This window comes from Lissotriton vulgaris, chromosome 3_1 (genome assembly GCF_964263255.1).
Source record: "Lissotriton vulgaris chromosome 3_1, aLisVul1.2, whole genome shotgun sequence".
Lineage (NCBI taxonomy): Eukaryota > Metazoa > Chordata > Amphibia > Caudata > Salamandridae > Lissotriton > Lissotriton vulgaris.
This window is the reverse complement of record NC_141689.1, coordinates 56,629,650-56,647,378: the sequence shown is the minus strand read 5'-3', so window position 1 is coordinate 56,647,378 and position 17,729 is coordinate 56,629,650.

Sequence of the window (17,729 nt, the reverse complement as noted above, 5' to 3'; positions counted from 1 at the left end):
AAACTTTTACAACGCATCATCCATTACAACGCATGCATTTACAACGCAACCATTACAACGCATGACACTACAACGCACACCACTACAACGCATGCCATTACAACGCAGTCATTACAACGCATACAATTACAACGCATAGCATTAAAACACATAGTACCCTTATACTATCCAACACTTACCCTACTGTTGCACCGCCTGGAGTTAGAATAGTAATTTTTACCCCTACGCTATCCAACACTTACCCTACTGTTGCGACCCCTGGAGTTAGAATAGTAATTTTTACCCCTACACATGCAATGTAATGTTATGCGTTGTAATGGTATGCGTTGTAAATGTAGTATGCATTGTAGTGGAATGCGTTGTAAAGGTAGTTTCAAAGAATTCGTTGTAATGGCATGCGTTGTAATGGTATGCGTTGTAATGGATGTTGCGGTGTAAAAATTGCGTTGTAAAGGTAGGCGTTGTAAAAGTATGCGTTGTAACGTCATACATCCCCTCATAAATCATGAGTAAGGCAATGCAGCAAAATCACAGCTTTGCCTTACTCTACTCTTGGTAGGAATTCCATGGATGTTGTGGTGGGTTATCCCATAAAACACACATGGATTTGAATGCTGCGACCCTGGGGAAGTGCCAAATGAAATGAAATAAAAATAGCATTTATATAGCGCACGGCCACCCGGGAGCATCCTAGCGCTGGAGCTGTAACTGGAGCAAACAAGTACCTAGGGGAAAAGCCATGTTTTTAACTTTTGCCTCCAGAGGTGAGACATAATGAGGAGAAATATCCTTATTTCTCCTAATATGTACTCTTCCAACGCAGCACACAAAGACAGAGGAAACTGTCTCTTAGGACTGTTTCCGTTCAGGAAAATGTCCCTTCCTGCACAAAATAATTCTGCATGTAAGTGAGGCACCCTTGTACCTTGCACTACGTTGGCATTAAGCTGCCAAAATGGCCTTTTACTAGTGGGAGATGACCAGTGCTCTTCTGTCTGTTTGGTAGCAACGGGGTAGGTCGGGGAAGGCGAGCCTTTAGAGGGCGGCTCCATAATGGGTCCTTGGGTCCTGAGCCCAGCTCAGAAGGGGAAATAGCTGGGCAGAGAATATTGAGAATCATGTCATTGATTATAGCTGGGGTTAAATCCAAACTCTGAAATCGTGATTGGCTTTTAGAAATTATTAGAACAGATATAGCAGATATCATATTGTTGCAAGAGACCTGGGCCACTAAGAACTTCAGTGTTAAGGTATTCCTTACCTTGTGCAACATTTCAATCTTCGTGTGCAGGTAGATCTAAGGAAGGACTAGTTACCTTATGCTCAGTTAAATTAACTAGTCTATCTACTTAGGTAATTCGCTGTAGGCTCAAATATCAGCTGCTGTTATTGCAGATCCTGCATAGTTTGGATGTGATCTTGATTAATATGTATAACAATTTTTTTGACTCTCATCTGGCCATCTTAATTTAGGGATTTAACAAGCCTTCAAGACAGCTATAACAAGGAGGCATGGATCATTTGTGGGGGGAGGGGGGAATTTTCACACGAGGATTACATGGTCTTTGGTATTTGCTAAAGACTATAAGGCACTGTACATCTATTTACTCCCTATGTATAATGGTGCTTGAATAGGTATTGAGATTGATTATTTTATGATTTCCCGTGATCTAGCCAATTTCACTGAAATGTGTCTGCTTCCTGTGTTAGAGATCACAACCCCCTGTCTGTATTGTTGGACATTTACTTGTTGGGGACATTAGGGAAGCAGGAGAGTTTGGCTCCATTTCACTCATGCAATAAGGGGGTGAGGGTAAAATGGGAAAGGGTTTGATAGGGAGGTTTTCCAGCGAAAGATAGTGATGGATCAGGCATTTGTTAAGCGCGAGTACTTACTCATAAGGGTCTCAAGGGGCAAGGGGTGTGGGAAGCAGGTTCCAGTCGATCAGGGAGAGGAATAGGAGAATAGGATATAGGGAAGCCATATCAGTACTCACCTTAGAGAAGGAGCCACCTGAGATTATCGCTAATGCCTTCAGGACCTTAAGAATATCCACAGATAAGGGGTTGAGGCAGAATAGAGCTCCAAGAAAATGCGTACCCATTGGTTGGTTCAATGATGCCTGCGCTCTGGGCCGTTGGATACTGAAACTAGCCCTCTCCTCCAGACCACGCTCTAAAGGTGATGTGTTGAGTGGTAGGAGAAGCTACAAATCCATTCTGAAGACGAAGAGGTCAGAGCTAAGAGAAGAAACATGGAGGGACTTTGGTAAGAGCTTCACACACAAAGGATTCTGCAATATGTTGGGAAGGAGTAAATCAGCCATTTTTCTCAGGATATGGTGCAATGAGGTAGCCTTTTTACAGCTTGGAGTCATTTGCTGACCTCTGTGATTCCATTTCAGTAAGGGACGTTACAGTTGTCCTCAAGTAGAGCCCTGCAGAGAAAGCCCCAGTTCCAGATGAAGTCACCTTAGATCTTCCTAAAAACAATTCCGGTCTTTAGGCCCCAATTTTAGCCAATGTTTTTAATGCTTTTATTAAAGGGGATCCCCATTCTGTCTTGGAAAGCAGCAGTGGTTGTCCCCATTTTCAAGAAGTGGGACAGACACTCATCTCGCTGTTATCGTCCACTTTATCTCTTAAAAAGCTCCCGCAAATGTTTGAGCAGAATTATTGATACTAGACTAGAGGGCTTGCTGCAGAAAAATCAGGCTCTCTCTAAAGGGCTGTTCTGATTTCGCCCGGAGTGGGCACAGTTGAACAGTGTCTGAACCTTATGTCAAGACAAGGAGAGGTTCCGTTCACCTAGCCTTTATGGACCTTTCCTCTGCCTTTAACTTGCTCAACAGGTCCAAGTTGTGTTGCATTATGGCTAAGATGGGTATAGATCAGGCTATATTTGGTTTATTGCAGAGGATGCATTGGACTGTCTGATTAGGATGAGGTATGGTCCTTAGGGTGAGCTTTCCCCTGCATTCAAGGCTCGTGGAGGGTCCGGCAGGGGCCGATATAACCCCACATTATTATCTTTATTCTATATTAATGATCTAGAGCTGCACCTGAGTAAATCAGAAAAGGATATACCTATGGTGAAATCCAGTGCCCTCCCTGTTTTACTGTACACTGATGATGCAGTTTTAATATGCAGGTGTTGAGCCCGACTCTTTTTAACATCTTTATGACCCCTTTGGCGGCACTGGCTGAGTCTTTTGGGGCCCAGATCGTTTCCTACGCCGACGATACCCAGCTTCTCTTTACGTGCAGAAAAGGAGAAGATTTTGATGGAGAGAGTATCCGTGAGTGCCTTAGGGCTGTTTTCCAATGGTTCCAGCTTAACTGCCTCAAGTGCAACTCAGATTAATTTGAGGTACTCTTCTTCGGTTGTGCATCCGATCCAGATTGGCAGGAATGGTGGCCGGTCGGCATGTTCCCTCCAGCGGGCTCGTCCCAGCTGGCAAAGAACTTAGGGATCAAGATTGACAATGGTCTGGTGTTAAAATCTCAGATCCTTGGTTTTACGGGCACATGCTTTGGCCTCCTCAGGATGCTCCGGAAGTTCCTTCCGCTGCTTTCTGAGGAGCACAGGAAGATGACGGTGCAGGCCTTGAGAGGCTGAAGATTGGATTATTCCAATGTCCTTTACCTCGGCCTGCCAGAATATCTTTTACAGCGGCTGCAGGTGGTCCAGAACTCGGCCGCAAGGGCCATCTTCGGTCTGCACAGGCGAGCGGGAGTTTCTGGTCTTCTGCAGTCGTTGCATTGGCTGCCTATCCGTAAGCGGATAGTTTTTAAGGCTCTGACCCTGGCCCATAAGGCGCTTTACGCCTCGGGCGCCAAATATCTCCAGAAGAGGCTTGCTTTTTACCATCCCGCCAGATCTTTGAGGTCTGAAGCACTCTTCCTCGCTGTGGTCCCACGAGTAAAAAGGGCTCGGATTGGAGGTCGCTCTTTCAGGCTGCTGGCGCCACAGCTTTGGAATACTCTGCCCCTAGCTCTGCGGAGCACCTCTAATCTGTTGAACTTTAGAAAGGGCCTTAAAACTTGTCTTTTTGCCCTTTAGGTTGCTTTTCCTCCTTTTGCCTGGTCTGTTATTTTACTGTGTTGTGTTTTCTCTTTTGTTACTGGTTCGTTAATTAAAAGCGCCGGGACACTCCATGGAGTAGCCGTGGGCTATAGAAAAACCAATATAACATAACATAACATAACATAACATAACATAACATAACATAACATATCTAGAACCACTAATGTATTACAATGACTTTTAGATGCTTTTAACAATTTTATGGGGGAGTTTGACCTAAAAGTTAATCAAAACACATTTTTGCCTTGAGTTTTGGTCCTAAAAATATTAAAACAAGATACTTTTTCTTGGGATGGTCTGAAATTTGTAGAGTAAAAATGTTTAACTATCTCAGTATTCCATTAGACCAATATTTGTGTTGGCACACTATATTTAACTGCAGGGCAATGTAGTGCCAAAGGTCAGTCTTTCCTTTTGCATGCCAAATAGGGCACAAACCGGTGATCAGCATATACCTAATTAAATGTAATGCTGTAGCTACCTATGGCGCTAGTGATTAGGGTACATGGGCGCAGGTCCTTTGCAGAGGGTCAAGAAAAAAATTTTACATCAACTTTTGGCAGTCCCTCAGTTGGCTCCTTCGTTTATATGCAAATCTGTGATTGGCTTGCTTCCTTGAGAGGACACGATCGTGTTGGACCCCCTGGATTAGAATTTGGGGTAAATTAGGTCCCTCTCTTTCAAAAGATATATAGGAAGATTTTCTTTCTCTGGATCACGGCCAGGTGATCCCATGGGTTACTTTTATTAAGGAGGGTTTAGGGATTTAGGTTTCCCTGAGCTATTTTCTAATCCATCAAACATTAAGTGAAATGTAATGTCCCAGGTGAAAGCAGTATTTAGAGAAAGGTGGTGCCTTCTTCACCAGCCAAATTTTGATAAACTGGGTATTAGCACTAATGGCAACTTGATTAAAACATCGCTGGAATGTGACATTTATCTAATATCAATTTTTAACTCCAATAATAGATTTTATATGACTAGGTTTCATTTTATTGGCCTTTCCCGGGGACGTTGACTTGAACGGCATTATGATAAGGCGCATTTGTGATAATACCCCTAAACAAATCACGATGCTCTTTGTTCTCTCCCGCCACTCATACTCTCTTCCCCTAAAAATGTTTTCTGACACCAATTCTGTGTAGATCTAAGGTATGGTCTCATAGAGAGGCGTTATCTTTATGCAGAAACTATATGATTTGGAGCTCTGGGTTGCATTAGTCAACTTTGTGCATTGTTCACTGAGGATAAGAAATTGATATGGGTTTGTATAATGCATTGATGATTGAATTTGTATGCTTTTGGACAGGGGCATTGTTTTTTATGTCTTTTTTATCTTCATAAGTTTCATTTTTATTGGTATGTTAAGCGTGTGTGCAAGAGACATGGCAGCATGACTTTATCTTGGCGGGGATAATGTCCAAGCTACACAGTTTGAACCACCATTCTTTCTTCTTTCTAAATATGTTATATTGAATGCACAGTATTGGGATAAAGTGTTGCTCCCAGTGTCACACATTACCTATTGCAATGCCACATATGTGTTTGAAAATCATGAAAATGCCACTCATGGGGTAGCCTGAAAACTTGGCAGCTATTCTCCAGGATTGCTGTGTGCTGAGACCAGAGTGAGGCAATGGTGTTGTGATTTGAAGGCCTGTGAGCTTGCACAACAACAGACAGATAGAGCCAACCAAGAGCTACCTGGAAGCCAAGACCACCAGCGGCAGAGGTGGGTCCCACTGCCACTTTCTGTGCCCCACAGAGCCCGAGGCTTTGTGTCACACACAGCCATAGTAAGGGCATATGGAGTCCCACGCCTCGCGTGGTACTCAGGTGAATACTCAGGTAATCATTGCGTGCAATGTGCATACTATGTTCTGACTGACTGTGTGTTCCTAACTTAGAGGTCCATTGGGATTGTGGTAAATCTGCATCCTTCGGGCCGTCAGAAGCCACCCAGAGGATGCGGATTCACCGCTGCAGACCTCCAAAACACCACCAGCCACATTAGGATGGTGGTGTTATCAGCGGCGGACGGCAAGACCATCCGCTGCTGATCCATGAGATGTTGTCTGCAATTTGGTGGTGGTGTCTGTAAGACACCGCCAGCCAAATTACAAAGGGTGAGGAAACATGCTTTTCCGCGGCAGATTTTCCGCCGTGGAAAAACGAGTGTACCTTTGCTTCTGGGGGCCCGTTGCGGGCCCCCAGGGTGTTGGGGGGTGCACATTGGGGGTACCTATGGTACCCCCCTGCATATGCATGCACAAAGCGGCAGGCACCACGCGGTGCCTGCCGCTTTGTGCATGCATATGCAAAGCATGCAATTTTAACCTTGCGGCGGGTGCTGCTTCAAGCAGCACCCGCTTCAAGGTTAAAGATACGGGAAGTGACCTCCAGGGTGGCGGTCACATCCTAATTTGCATGGAGGGACCGCCGCTGCCCCTGCGGACGGTCCCTCAAGCTCGGGGTGGCGGACGGGCGCAGGTCCGTCCGCCATCATAATCGGGCCCTTAGTGTGGATCCCAACTTTATGGTGTTTGTGAGAATGCTTACCCCTCTGGGCAAATGTGTTTTATTGGAGCCAAACTTCTGAGACCATTGTGGTGTCGCTGCCTATCTGTGGGATCGATCTGAGTTTTCTAGATAGATAGATAGATAGATAGATAGATAGATAGATAGATAGATAGATAGATAGATAGATAGATGGATGGATGGATGGATGGATAGATAGATAGATAGATAGATAGATAGATAGATAGATAGATAGATAGATAGATAGATAGATAGATAGATAGATAGATAGATAGATAGATAGATAGATAGATAGATAGATAGATAGATAGATAGATAGATAGATAGATAGATGGATGGATGGATGGATGGATGGATGGATGGATGGATGGATGGATGGATGGATGGATGGATGGATGGATGGATGGATGGATGGATGGATGGATGGATGGATGGATGGATGGATGGATGGATAGATAGATAGATAGATAGATAGATAGATAGATAGATAGATAGATAGATAGTTATTTTTTATTGCGTTTATATCTACCTAGGCATCAATCTGATACATAAGGAGAGCAGTTTCTTATGCTGCATGCTTTTATATAATGCTTTTATAAGTTGTACGGAAGCTCACGTTTGTTCTAACCATTGTTATTGTAAAAGCAATAACCTGGAAATAATGCTAGCACACCTACTCCTTTGAATGTGTGATATCACAGGGCCTCTGCCCATGAACAAATATTGAAAAAATATGGAAAGGTGTTTACATTTTACAACATGCATTGACAGCTAAGTTTTACTTATAAAGATGGATATCAGAGAATGAACTTGGGTATGTCATTGTTGCTTTTACTTTGGTGTGTTAGTTTTCCTTGATATTGATTCGTATTGCTCATCAATACATTTTATTGAGCTGCTTGCTCAGAGAAAAGCCGGTTTCCGCGGTGGGGCTCTTTCCTATGAAGCCCTTCCCTTGCGCAGCATTTACATTTGCATTTATTTGCTGTACAAGTTTTTACAAGGAGTTCGTTCCTTTGAAAAGATTTTTAGAATTCACAACTCTTCAAGATTTTTCTGTTAAAGATTAATGTTTATGGGAGGTTAATCTGTCAAGTTACTGGAAATAAATAAGGAAGGGCGATTCTTAGAAAGTTGCGCTGAATTTTACAAGTTCCTCAGAGGGGATTCAGTGGCTTTCGAAGCCCTTTAAAGATGACAGATCGCATCTCCTTTGACAGAAGTGATGTTGGCTTTCTTCTTTATTGAAATAATCTTGAAATCTTGGGAATGTGTCTGATGTGACGCCAGAGAGCAAAGTGCACCTGGGATAATGCTCCTAATAATTTGCATAGTTTGTCTAAAAAGCCTTGTCTGTTTAACCTGGTTGGCTTTCCAGGGTTGGCTGACAATCTAACGTGGCTTCATGTAATGTAATGTAATGTAATGTGTGTGTCTTGTAAAGCGCACTGCTGCCCTGAGGCGTGGTGGCGCTGTAGACCGCTGGGGAACCCGTCCTGGCTATCCCTGTGAGATGGTCCCTCCTGGGTATCTCCAAGGTGAAACCAGGCATCCCCGGCGAATGTGGGGGGCCATTGTAGAGATGAGGCAAGCTAATGCCCAGAGTTGCTGAGTGTGATCCCTGGTTAGAGTAGGCACCGAGGTGAGAATTATCAAGTCCGCTGACCCTGGTCCATGACCCTGCCGCGTTGGGAATTGAACCCTGGTCCCAGGCCGTTCTCTGCTTCCGGGTCTGCTGCCTCTAACCAGTGAGCGATATCTTGATATGTGATTAAAGAGACTGGGTGATTGTTTACAAGCCGCTTACGCCACCCTTACATCACTTTTCCCATGTTAAAAATGACGCAGAAGTGGCGCAGGGTGCTTGTAAATAAGCCCCCTAATATTTTGCTCAACAATCTTCGGCTCAAAATTCTGTTAACTCAAAGCCTCTGCACAGGCTCCCAGATGGCTTCTCCATCCACACCCCATCCTTGAGAGAGGCCAATATTGATGACAGCTGATTCATGCGCACGACCAGAGGCCCTGTGACATCACACATATAAGGAGTGGGAGCGCAATTCTCTTTCCAGATTGTTACTTTTGATATTTGCAGCCTTTAACTCCTTGTAGATGTGGGTGGACTGGAAATACATCTTTGTATGAGCCAATCAGATTCAGGCTCTGCCACAAAACCTAAACTTTTCGTTAATCGTTGTGTGTGATGTCAAACAACCAGATGGTCTTGGACAAAAACGTCTGTGGGGCAATTATATTTCTATTGACAAAATGGCATTGGTTCTGAAAATAACAGAGGGTGAAAGCAGAGTATAGTAGTTTGTTAAATGTTCAATGTAAAAGGCCGCCCGTATCTGACTTAGCCACAGGAGCAGAGGAATGCTGGGTGCTCATACACCAAACAGGGTGGTAATCAGAGAAGGCTCAGGAATGGGGAGAAAAATACCAAAAGCGAAAGACTGGAAAATAGTGTCATAAGCAGTATCCATGCACCATTTTTATTCTTTTAATTATTTATTAGTTTTGAAAGACACGGACACTGTCTACTGCTGAACCAATACATTCCAGATAAGAGCAAGAATGTGGAGAGCAATGAAATTTGACAAACTAAAAAAACTTTAAAAGGCCCAGATTCCACCTACGCCTGCTCGGCCGGAGGAAGTTAAACTTATGAGCAGCAATTCATGTAGTAAACCACTCTCAGGTACCCAAAGGGCTCCCAAAGGCAGGCGAGTTTCAGTTGGGCAAGCCCTAATCAGGTTGTAGCTCATACCCTAGCTAGAAGGCCACCGTACAAATGACAGGGTGAGAGATACAGCACTCGGACAATGCTCTCGATAAAGCCAGTGCTCAAATTGTACCCGCCATCATTCCACCGAAGGCCGGATACTTAAAACAGGTTAGTCATGCTGGACCTCTTGAGCTTTGGAGATTTATCACTGAAAAATGTGTAAGTCCCAAATCAGAATGAGAATTTATTCTTTTTTCAGAGGCGTTGGGAGACCAGACCAGGACCAAATTCGCCCGACATGGTGAAATAGCCAGTTCAATATTTTTTTCTGGTGGGTGCCACTGAGGGTCTGAAATAAAAGTTTAACAAAGGATTCCAAATGTTCTTCTGTAGCTCATGCAACCATAGGAGTACACTTATCAGGTCACTAGGACCTCGGGGGAAGCAGGTAGAGACTCTGAGGGTTCCAGCCAGAGGTCAGTAGTAAAGTCCAGAACCCTTGCAGTTGAAACTGGTCAGCTGGTTACTTCGGGAAAAAGGAATCTTGTAGCTTGTTGTGTACCTGCAGCCATATAAGAGTGATGTCAATTGACCCATAATGGTCCACTTCTTTGTCTTTGGTCTTTCGGGAAGGAGGTTCAGCAGGCCCAAACCTGTTCCTGTCTTCTGCAAGTCCTGAAAGGCTGATGCCTGACGATCCCAGATTTATGCTTTGCCCCAGCTAGTGGGTGGTGATGACTGGAGCACTCCCTAACCAAAGGGGTAAAAGTTCCAGGGGGAAACTCTCCCCACATTTTCAGTGATCCTATTAGCCATACTGCCAACCATTCAACAATGAACCTCACTTTCATAATCCAAATGGAGAAGCCCTTCCTCCCCTTGTGCAGAAAATGTGTACTCGCCCAGAGTTGTGCCTAGGGTAATAAGCTGCCGCCTCCACTGTGTTACCTCAAAATTGGTTCCAGGGGTACCTTTTCTCCGGCTGTTTGGGATGCCAGCCTGACTATGAGTACAACGGTAGGGCCTTTCCAGATGTCAATTAACATTTACTTGGGACATGGCAGGCTCCTTTGATGTAAATTACCTTCCTGGGTCCACCCTAATTGGTCTTCCTGCAATAGGATTAAAACACCTCTTAACAACAAGGGCTGTGTCTGGAGAGCAAATGTAAATTAGCCTTCAGTTGCTTCAGCCAGAGGAATAAGTAGCTTTTTAAAAGTAATATTTCTCACATATTTTATAAAATAAAAATCTGATGTCACCATTAGAACAGACATTTATTAAATATAAAAATAAGTCTTTGAATGGAGTCTATAGCTGGTACAAGTCTAAAGTCATAGATTAAAGTGTGTAAACCATACTTAGTATGTGCCAGTCATGGCCTGATTATTGACAATGTTGTTTTGATCACTTGGGGAACATGCCATTTCTAATGCCCCTCATGTTCCATTTGAGGAAAGAATGGAACATGAGTGGCATTAGAAATGGCGCGTTCACTGTTTTTACTCAAAACCAGTTTATGGGTAGCTTTGCTCTGGCTGGGTTTGGAGCCAGCCTGACTTATTTTCAATCCGTAAATGTTCTGCACCGTATGTGGGCAGTAAGGTCTTCTAAGTGGTGACTTATTTATTATTTAAAATAAGGTTTTCGTAACTGCCAAAGTAATGATTTTCTTAGGTGTGTGCAGCAGGGTTTGATCTGCTGTTGTTAGGCTAAGTAGGGCAGGCCTAAAGGCTTGTTTTCATTGTTATTGTAGTGGACGGCACAATAGGTGCTGCGTATCACAGGTGTCAATAAACTTACATATACTAGAGACTAATAGGTGAGTAAGTGGGTGCAAAAGCACTTCAGTTCTAAGTCCAGCTTAAATAGGGTCGAGAGAAAGGAAAACAAGCATTTGCAACGCAATCAGTCTGCCCTTGTTGCAGAGATTCTTCACATACACAGAACAATGGGCAGGAAACGAGGACCTCGGTTTTGTAGTGGTGTACCAGAAAACCCATCTCAGTGCCCAGAACCCCAATCCGACAAGCTATAATGTCTCATTCGTTCTCCGTACTACAGCGACGCTACCAATGATTAGGCATCCGAGAACACTTCACTCTGTCCCTCTCAGGAATCACAGGAAGAAGAACATTCTTTCGTTCAAACACTCATACTTGTCCACAACACGGGTAAACAGAGACACAATATAGTTTAAAATGTTTATTTTAACTAACGTCCCCTACAATGCAGTATACTAGCCAACACTAGCAGCAAAATACATAAGAACAATGTAATTAGCATGGTTACAATTCCATAAAGCACAAAAGGGGAAATCATATTATAATGACAGTGTAAACAGGACTACTGCGCCTTACCACCCTCCCTTTGCTGTAACCTAGTTTATTATAAGAATAAAAGACCTCTAGGCTTTGTCAGGGGGACCCCATACCTCCAAGTTTAGGTGCAAGGAATTACATCCCAGGACAAGCACAGCTCTTCTTCATTGGAATAAACCTCTTTAAGTGTCTTTTCATGAATGCAATTAAAAGCACTCGACTTTCAGTAATGCAACTGTGTGCAATGTTGGGTCTATGGGCATGGGATTGACCAAAGTGAATCAACAGCATGCATTGTTTTTCGACCTTGAACGCGCTGTGCAGACGAGAAGCACAGTGTACAGCTAATTGTGTGAAAAGCAGACAGTTCTCATGTGAGAATGCTCCAGCAGGCTATCCACGAGAATAGATCCATGTAGTAACGTGTGCAAAGCGGCAAGATTGCTGCCAAGCATATACTAACTAATGCTAACTTTGCAATGTGTGCAGTTAATTCTATGACCTCACTACAGCCTTTGGGACCATGTATGTATTTAGCTATGCAGCACATTAGCCTGGGTGCTGAAAGTAAACATCTCCTGTTCTTTAACATGGAGGAAATAAGTACCAAACTGCGTGGGAACACATGGAGAGAAATATTGCCTTTCAGCAGGAAATGGTATAGTCCAAAGCTCTATTTTTCAATATAAAAGCAGGGCCTTCGGTGGTCATATCACTGAATAATCAAGATTTGAAAAATATATTATTGTCTATGGGTGCCGGTGGAAGATAATTTCTATGGACTGGAATCTAGAGAATGCTAACCTGATTCTGGTATTTTACTGACCTCTGCTGGTCGTTTTCTATCAAGAAAGTTAAATAGAGGCATTTGTCAGAAAAATTTCCCTCAGCAGAAAGCAATTCTTGTATATTCAGTGACCACCGCGCCTTCCTTAGGCCTGGTCACCCCCTCCTGTCCCCGCTGACACCGACCGCCGCAGAAGAGCCTCAGCCACCCGAGAACCGGCTGCCAGAGCGCCCCAGCCACCCGAGAACCGGCCGCCAGACCGCCCCAGCCACCCAAAAACCGGCCGCCAGAGCGCCCCAGCCACCTCAGAGCCGGCCGCTTGCTCCGATTTTCCCGCCGCTGCCTCCCTGCGGCCCCGCCCCCCGCCGCCCATTCGCCGAGACCCAGCCGACCCGCCCTCCCGGCTCCCTACTTATGACGCCCACTCCCACGAGCAGCGTTGACGCGCAGCGGGCGCACCGATTGTGCGCCGAAGGCGCGCCAAAGGTAAGCCCATCTGTGCCCGTCCGCGCCTGGACTGCGCCCAGCGCCAGGACCCCTGGTCCTCACCGCCGATGCAAGACTTCACGACAGACCTACGATGCCGCCACTCTCAACGCACTCAATGCCGACTGGAACCCCGCCTGCTACCGAGCCACCCCGAGACGCACCAACGGACCCTTCGCCTGCAAAGCCTGCCGCTTCACCTGCTACCGGACCTGCACTGCCCCCGCCGACTCCAACACTAATAGCAACCACCTGAAGTGCATCCTGCTGAACACCCGCTCCATCCACAGGCACGCCATGGAACTCTGGGACCTGCTGGACGCATCAGCACTGGACGTCGCCTTCCTCACCGAAACCTGGATGAACGCCTCCTCAGCACCCGACATCGCCACAGCCATCCCGGACGGATACAAGATCACCCTGAAGTACCGCGTCAACCAGACGGGAGGAGGCATCGCCATCGTACACAAGAACACCATCCGAACCTCGACTAACTCCGACAAAACCTTCTCCGCCGCCGAGCACCTGCACTTCCAGATACACACCGACCCAAGACCACCCTCCAAGGCACCCTCATCTACAGACCACCGGGACCACGCACACAGTTCAGCGAAGACATCGCAGACTTCATCAGCCCGCACGCCCTTCCCTCCGCCGACTACATCCTCCTAGGGGACCTCAACTTCCACCTGGAGAACAACAACGACAGAAACACCACCGCCCTGATGGACAACCTCGCCAACCTCAGACTCAAGCAACTGGTGAACACCCCCACCCACTATGCCGGACACACGCTTGACCCCGTCTTCTCATCCAGCAAGCACGTCTCCTTCAGCCACGCCACCGGACTCCAATGGACAGATCACAGCTGCGTCCACTTCAGCTTCAGTAGAACTATGGCCCACCACCAACCGCAACGGGTCCCCCGCCGCAGCTGGAGCAATATCACCGCCGAGCAGCTCACCGCCTCCCTCAGCCTGAACACTCCCACCAGCACAACGGACCAAAACGAAGCAGCCAGCAACCTCACCAAGTGGCTGACCACCTGCGCCGATGACCTCGCACCACTAAAGAACCCTCCCAGCAGACCGGGCAGCAAGAAAACCCCCTGGTTCACCGACGAACTCAAGGAATTCAAGAAGAACTGCTGCACCCTCGAGAAAGTCATTGGGTTACTGTACTACATTTATTACGTGATAAAATTGGGTTGGGAGCAGGTAAAGATGTCGGGCAGATTTACAATAACTGGCGCATCCCTGAAGATCAGCAGGGATGCTCCAGTTATGTTGTGTGACGTTAGGAATCCCTTGCGCCACCATGGATACGCCGCATTTAGAATGCAGGGCACCATGGCGGAAGGAGAGACAGATGCGTGACGCATCTGTCAGCTTATAGTTGACCCAGTGCTGGAGTCGTATCGCAAACACGACACAACTCCAGCAATGCTCAGGGTCCGCCTATACTTGCTGTGCTGCGTCACCCCTTACGTCTGCTACAAGCATGCATAAGGTTTTGACTCAACGGGGATGTAAAAGTGACTCAGTGAAATCTTGTAGATTTCACGGAGTCACTTTTACGGGGCTTCCTTGCGATTGAACACCCACCCTGCATTCATTATACCGGACGCAGGTATAATGTAGAGCAGGGCTTTACAACATGAAGCATCTCACAAGTAAATCTGTTGCATGGTGGCGCGTGGTTTACGACGCCGGTGCGTCACAGAAGTGACGCAACAGTATCGTAAAAATGTTGCAAGGGGCTTGTTTATGCTGAAATTAATTGCAATTTAAAATAATCTTTAATTGTAAAGTTTGAAAATGCATTTTTTTAACTTGAATTTTTTTAATTGTAACCATTGGGTGCCTGCCGCCAGTGTCCTGGGTCACATGACTGTGATTAACTTAGCTTTGTGTATCTCAGATCATTAGACAAAGAAGGACTAGGTGTTGGCAGGATGGGTCATCCTGCCAGTATGGCTGTGCGGAGCTGTTTTCTTCCCCACTTACACTTCAAAGGGCAGCCTTCAGCACACACATAAATGAACCTGACACTGGCCCTTTATCACCCTAGATTTCCTGGAGCCTTGGCAGGGGAAGAACTTTCAAAAACCAAATGTGGGCTAGATATAAATGTAGTACCCTCAGAACACATCTTTGATACACTCCCAGCCCTGTGGACTACAGCAGAAGTTCTGCCTTTTACCCCAGAGGACTGCCTTGCTGCTAGAGGCTTGCCTTGCTCACTAGAGAACTGATATGCTAGCTGAAGCCTGTCCTGCTCTCTCAGAAGAAAGACCTGGCCTGCTTCCTTCATCCCAGGCTAACATGAGTGACTCCAAAGGTAAGTTAGTTGACCTCTTGTTCTAATCTACAGGGACACAGTAACCTCCAAAGGTCTCCCTGCATCTGTTAAGGTGACCTGCCTGGACCTGCAACTTGACTTGCCTGAGCTCTGCTGGCCTCTGCTAGAGTAGGCCTCTGATCCCCAAAATGTTCCTCCCCAGGTCCTAGATGCATGGCTGACATCAACGTGCACTAATCAGTGAAGAAAGGAGAAACACTGATATTTTGGGCTCTTAGTGATGGCTAAAGGGCCTGTTTGCGCAAGGGTTTTGCCACAAACAAGAAGTTCCAGCAACAATAGTCCATGACGCCTGACTGGCTCTTTGCGCTATTGAGAGACATGCTCATTTTCTAGCCGCCCTGCTGGAGAAAGTGTAAACACCTCTTCAGAGAGCAAGCGTTATCTCTGACATCGGAGAGCGGGGCTCTCACCTCCTAGAGGGTCAGAAACTTGGTGACAGGCTGGAGTGGACCAGTTAGCCAGCCCAGTAGAGGACCAGTAGAGTTATGGGGCACCTTTAAGGTAGCCTCTGGGTGTATGTATTAGCAAAACCATCACTGGAATCAGTGTGGGTTTACGAATACGAGGTGTTTGATACCAAGCACCATAGCTTTCAGTGATGTCACTATGTATCTGAGTAACTCGTTTTGACCAGTGCCCAGTGCATACCTTAGGATGGCTTCCCTGTTCACTTGCAATATCTAGTAATAGAATTAGACATTACAGGGGCATATCTGCTCGTGCACAAATGTCCTCACATAAAACATAATGCACCTTGCCTTAGGGCTCGAAGGCCTGCTGTAGGGTGACTTGCATATATTAAATGCAGTGACTTTGGCATGACACCCAGGAGTGTGTTGAGGAAATAGAAATTTTACGTGGCCAGTGTGTTCCCTACACGCACCCTATGTATGTACATATTCCCCATGTATGTCCATGTCATCATGCAATCCCTTCTCATGCCTGTAATAATAATGGCTCTGCATTTCCATCTAATGTTAGCATGTCAGTTACCAGGCCCACCATGAATGAAACGTTAATTCTGCACTGAGGCCTATGTTGCCAATGCATTTACATGGTACACGTTTTTGTGGCTCAGCCGAGCCAGGACCCGAATTCAGGCTCCAAGCCTCCTCTCACTCTGAAAGCTGCAGAATAGTTATGTATCTCTGACCTCTCACTTACTTCCTGCTCAGCCGAGAGGTGCCCAGCTCGGCCTGCCAAGACAGTATTTTGCCTACAGTTATCTGCCCTGCTCAGCAGAAACACATTCCTGTCTAATGAAAGGGATAAACATATTCCGCCTGCAGAAGATAGGGCCTAGCCTTTTTGTCTCCATTCAAGTGATTTACTGAACCTGCCTCCATAGAAGGCCCATGGCCCACGCAATGCACGAAGAAATATATGCACACACTAGTATTTAGTGATGAGCAGCCTTTGCTCGAGCGACCTTTACTTCAGACAATACATCCTCCAAACACAAGATATCAGATAATGCCAGGGGTGCAGGTCGTTCTGACATCCCAGACTTTTCTACTAGCGCTAAAGTCAGCTCCCCCCAGCTCTCCCCAGTTACACGTCAATTCCACGTCATGACCAGTTTTGCGCGCAAGTAGGGTAAAGGTTCCTGCTGACCATGCAGACCCCCTCTATGTATCCACCCACCTATGACACACCTATGACTCATCAAGTGAACACCCACGTGTACGTTTTCTTACACGCCTTCTTTCACGCCCATGTGCTCTTATCTCTCTCTTTCACTTGCTCCGCCTGGAGTGCTCCGCCTTCTCTATCCAAGTCAACGTATGTTATAACTATATATAATGTGTTTGTGAATAAAGATTTAGATGACGATCCTTCCTGATCCCTAGTGGAGATGGAACCCGATTCTCCAGTAACTCGAGTTATTGAATTAAAACCCTTCTGAATCGGACACCACGGACTCTGCCTCTCATTATATGCATGATCCTTATTAATGTATAGAAATTATGACAGGGTAATTAATTATTTACCACAGTGTCAGATTGTGTTTTCACTCATAATTTGCTCCTCGCCATACAGCCTGCAATAGCAGTCTGTGTGGAATTTGTGTGTAGGTCCCTTAGAGTGGCATAAGATATCCTGTAGCCCTTAGGGACCGTTTTTTGTACCCACACCCTAGACAGCAGGTGTTCCATTTACTAGGGACTTACAAGGGAGATAAAGTCCTTGGCCAATTGTCAACAATCAGACGTCAAATTGGTTCAAGGAAGGAGCGCTGGCACTGAGATCTGGTTAGCAGGCCTCAGTGCACTGTCAAAGTAAAAAATCAGCATCTATCAGCAAAAAAAGGGGTGCAATAAAGTCGGGGGATAGCTGCAACAAAAACCAAGTTTCCTACATTCTCACTGCATCGCTGTATGTGCGGCATAAACACACTTCCTCTAAGTTAGGCCTGAC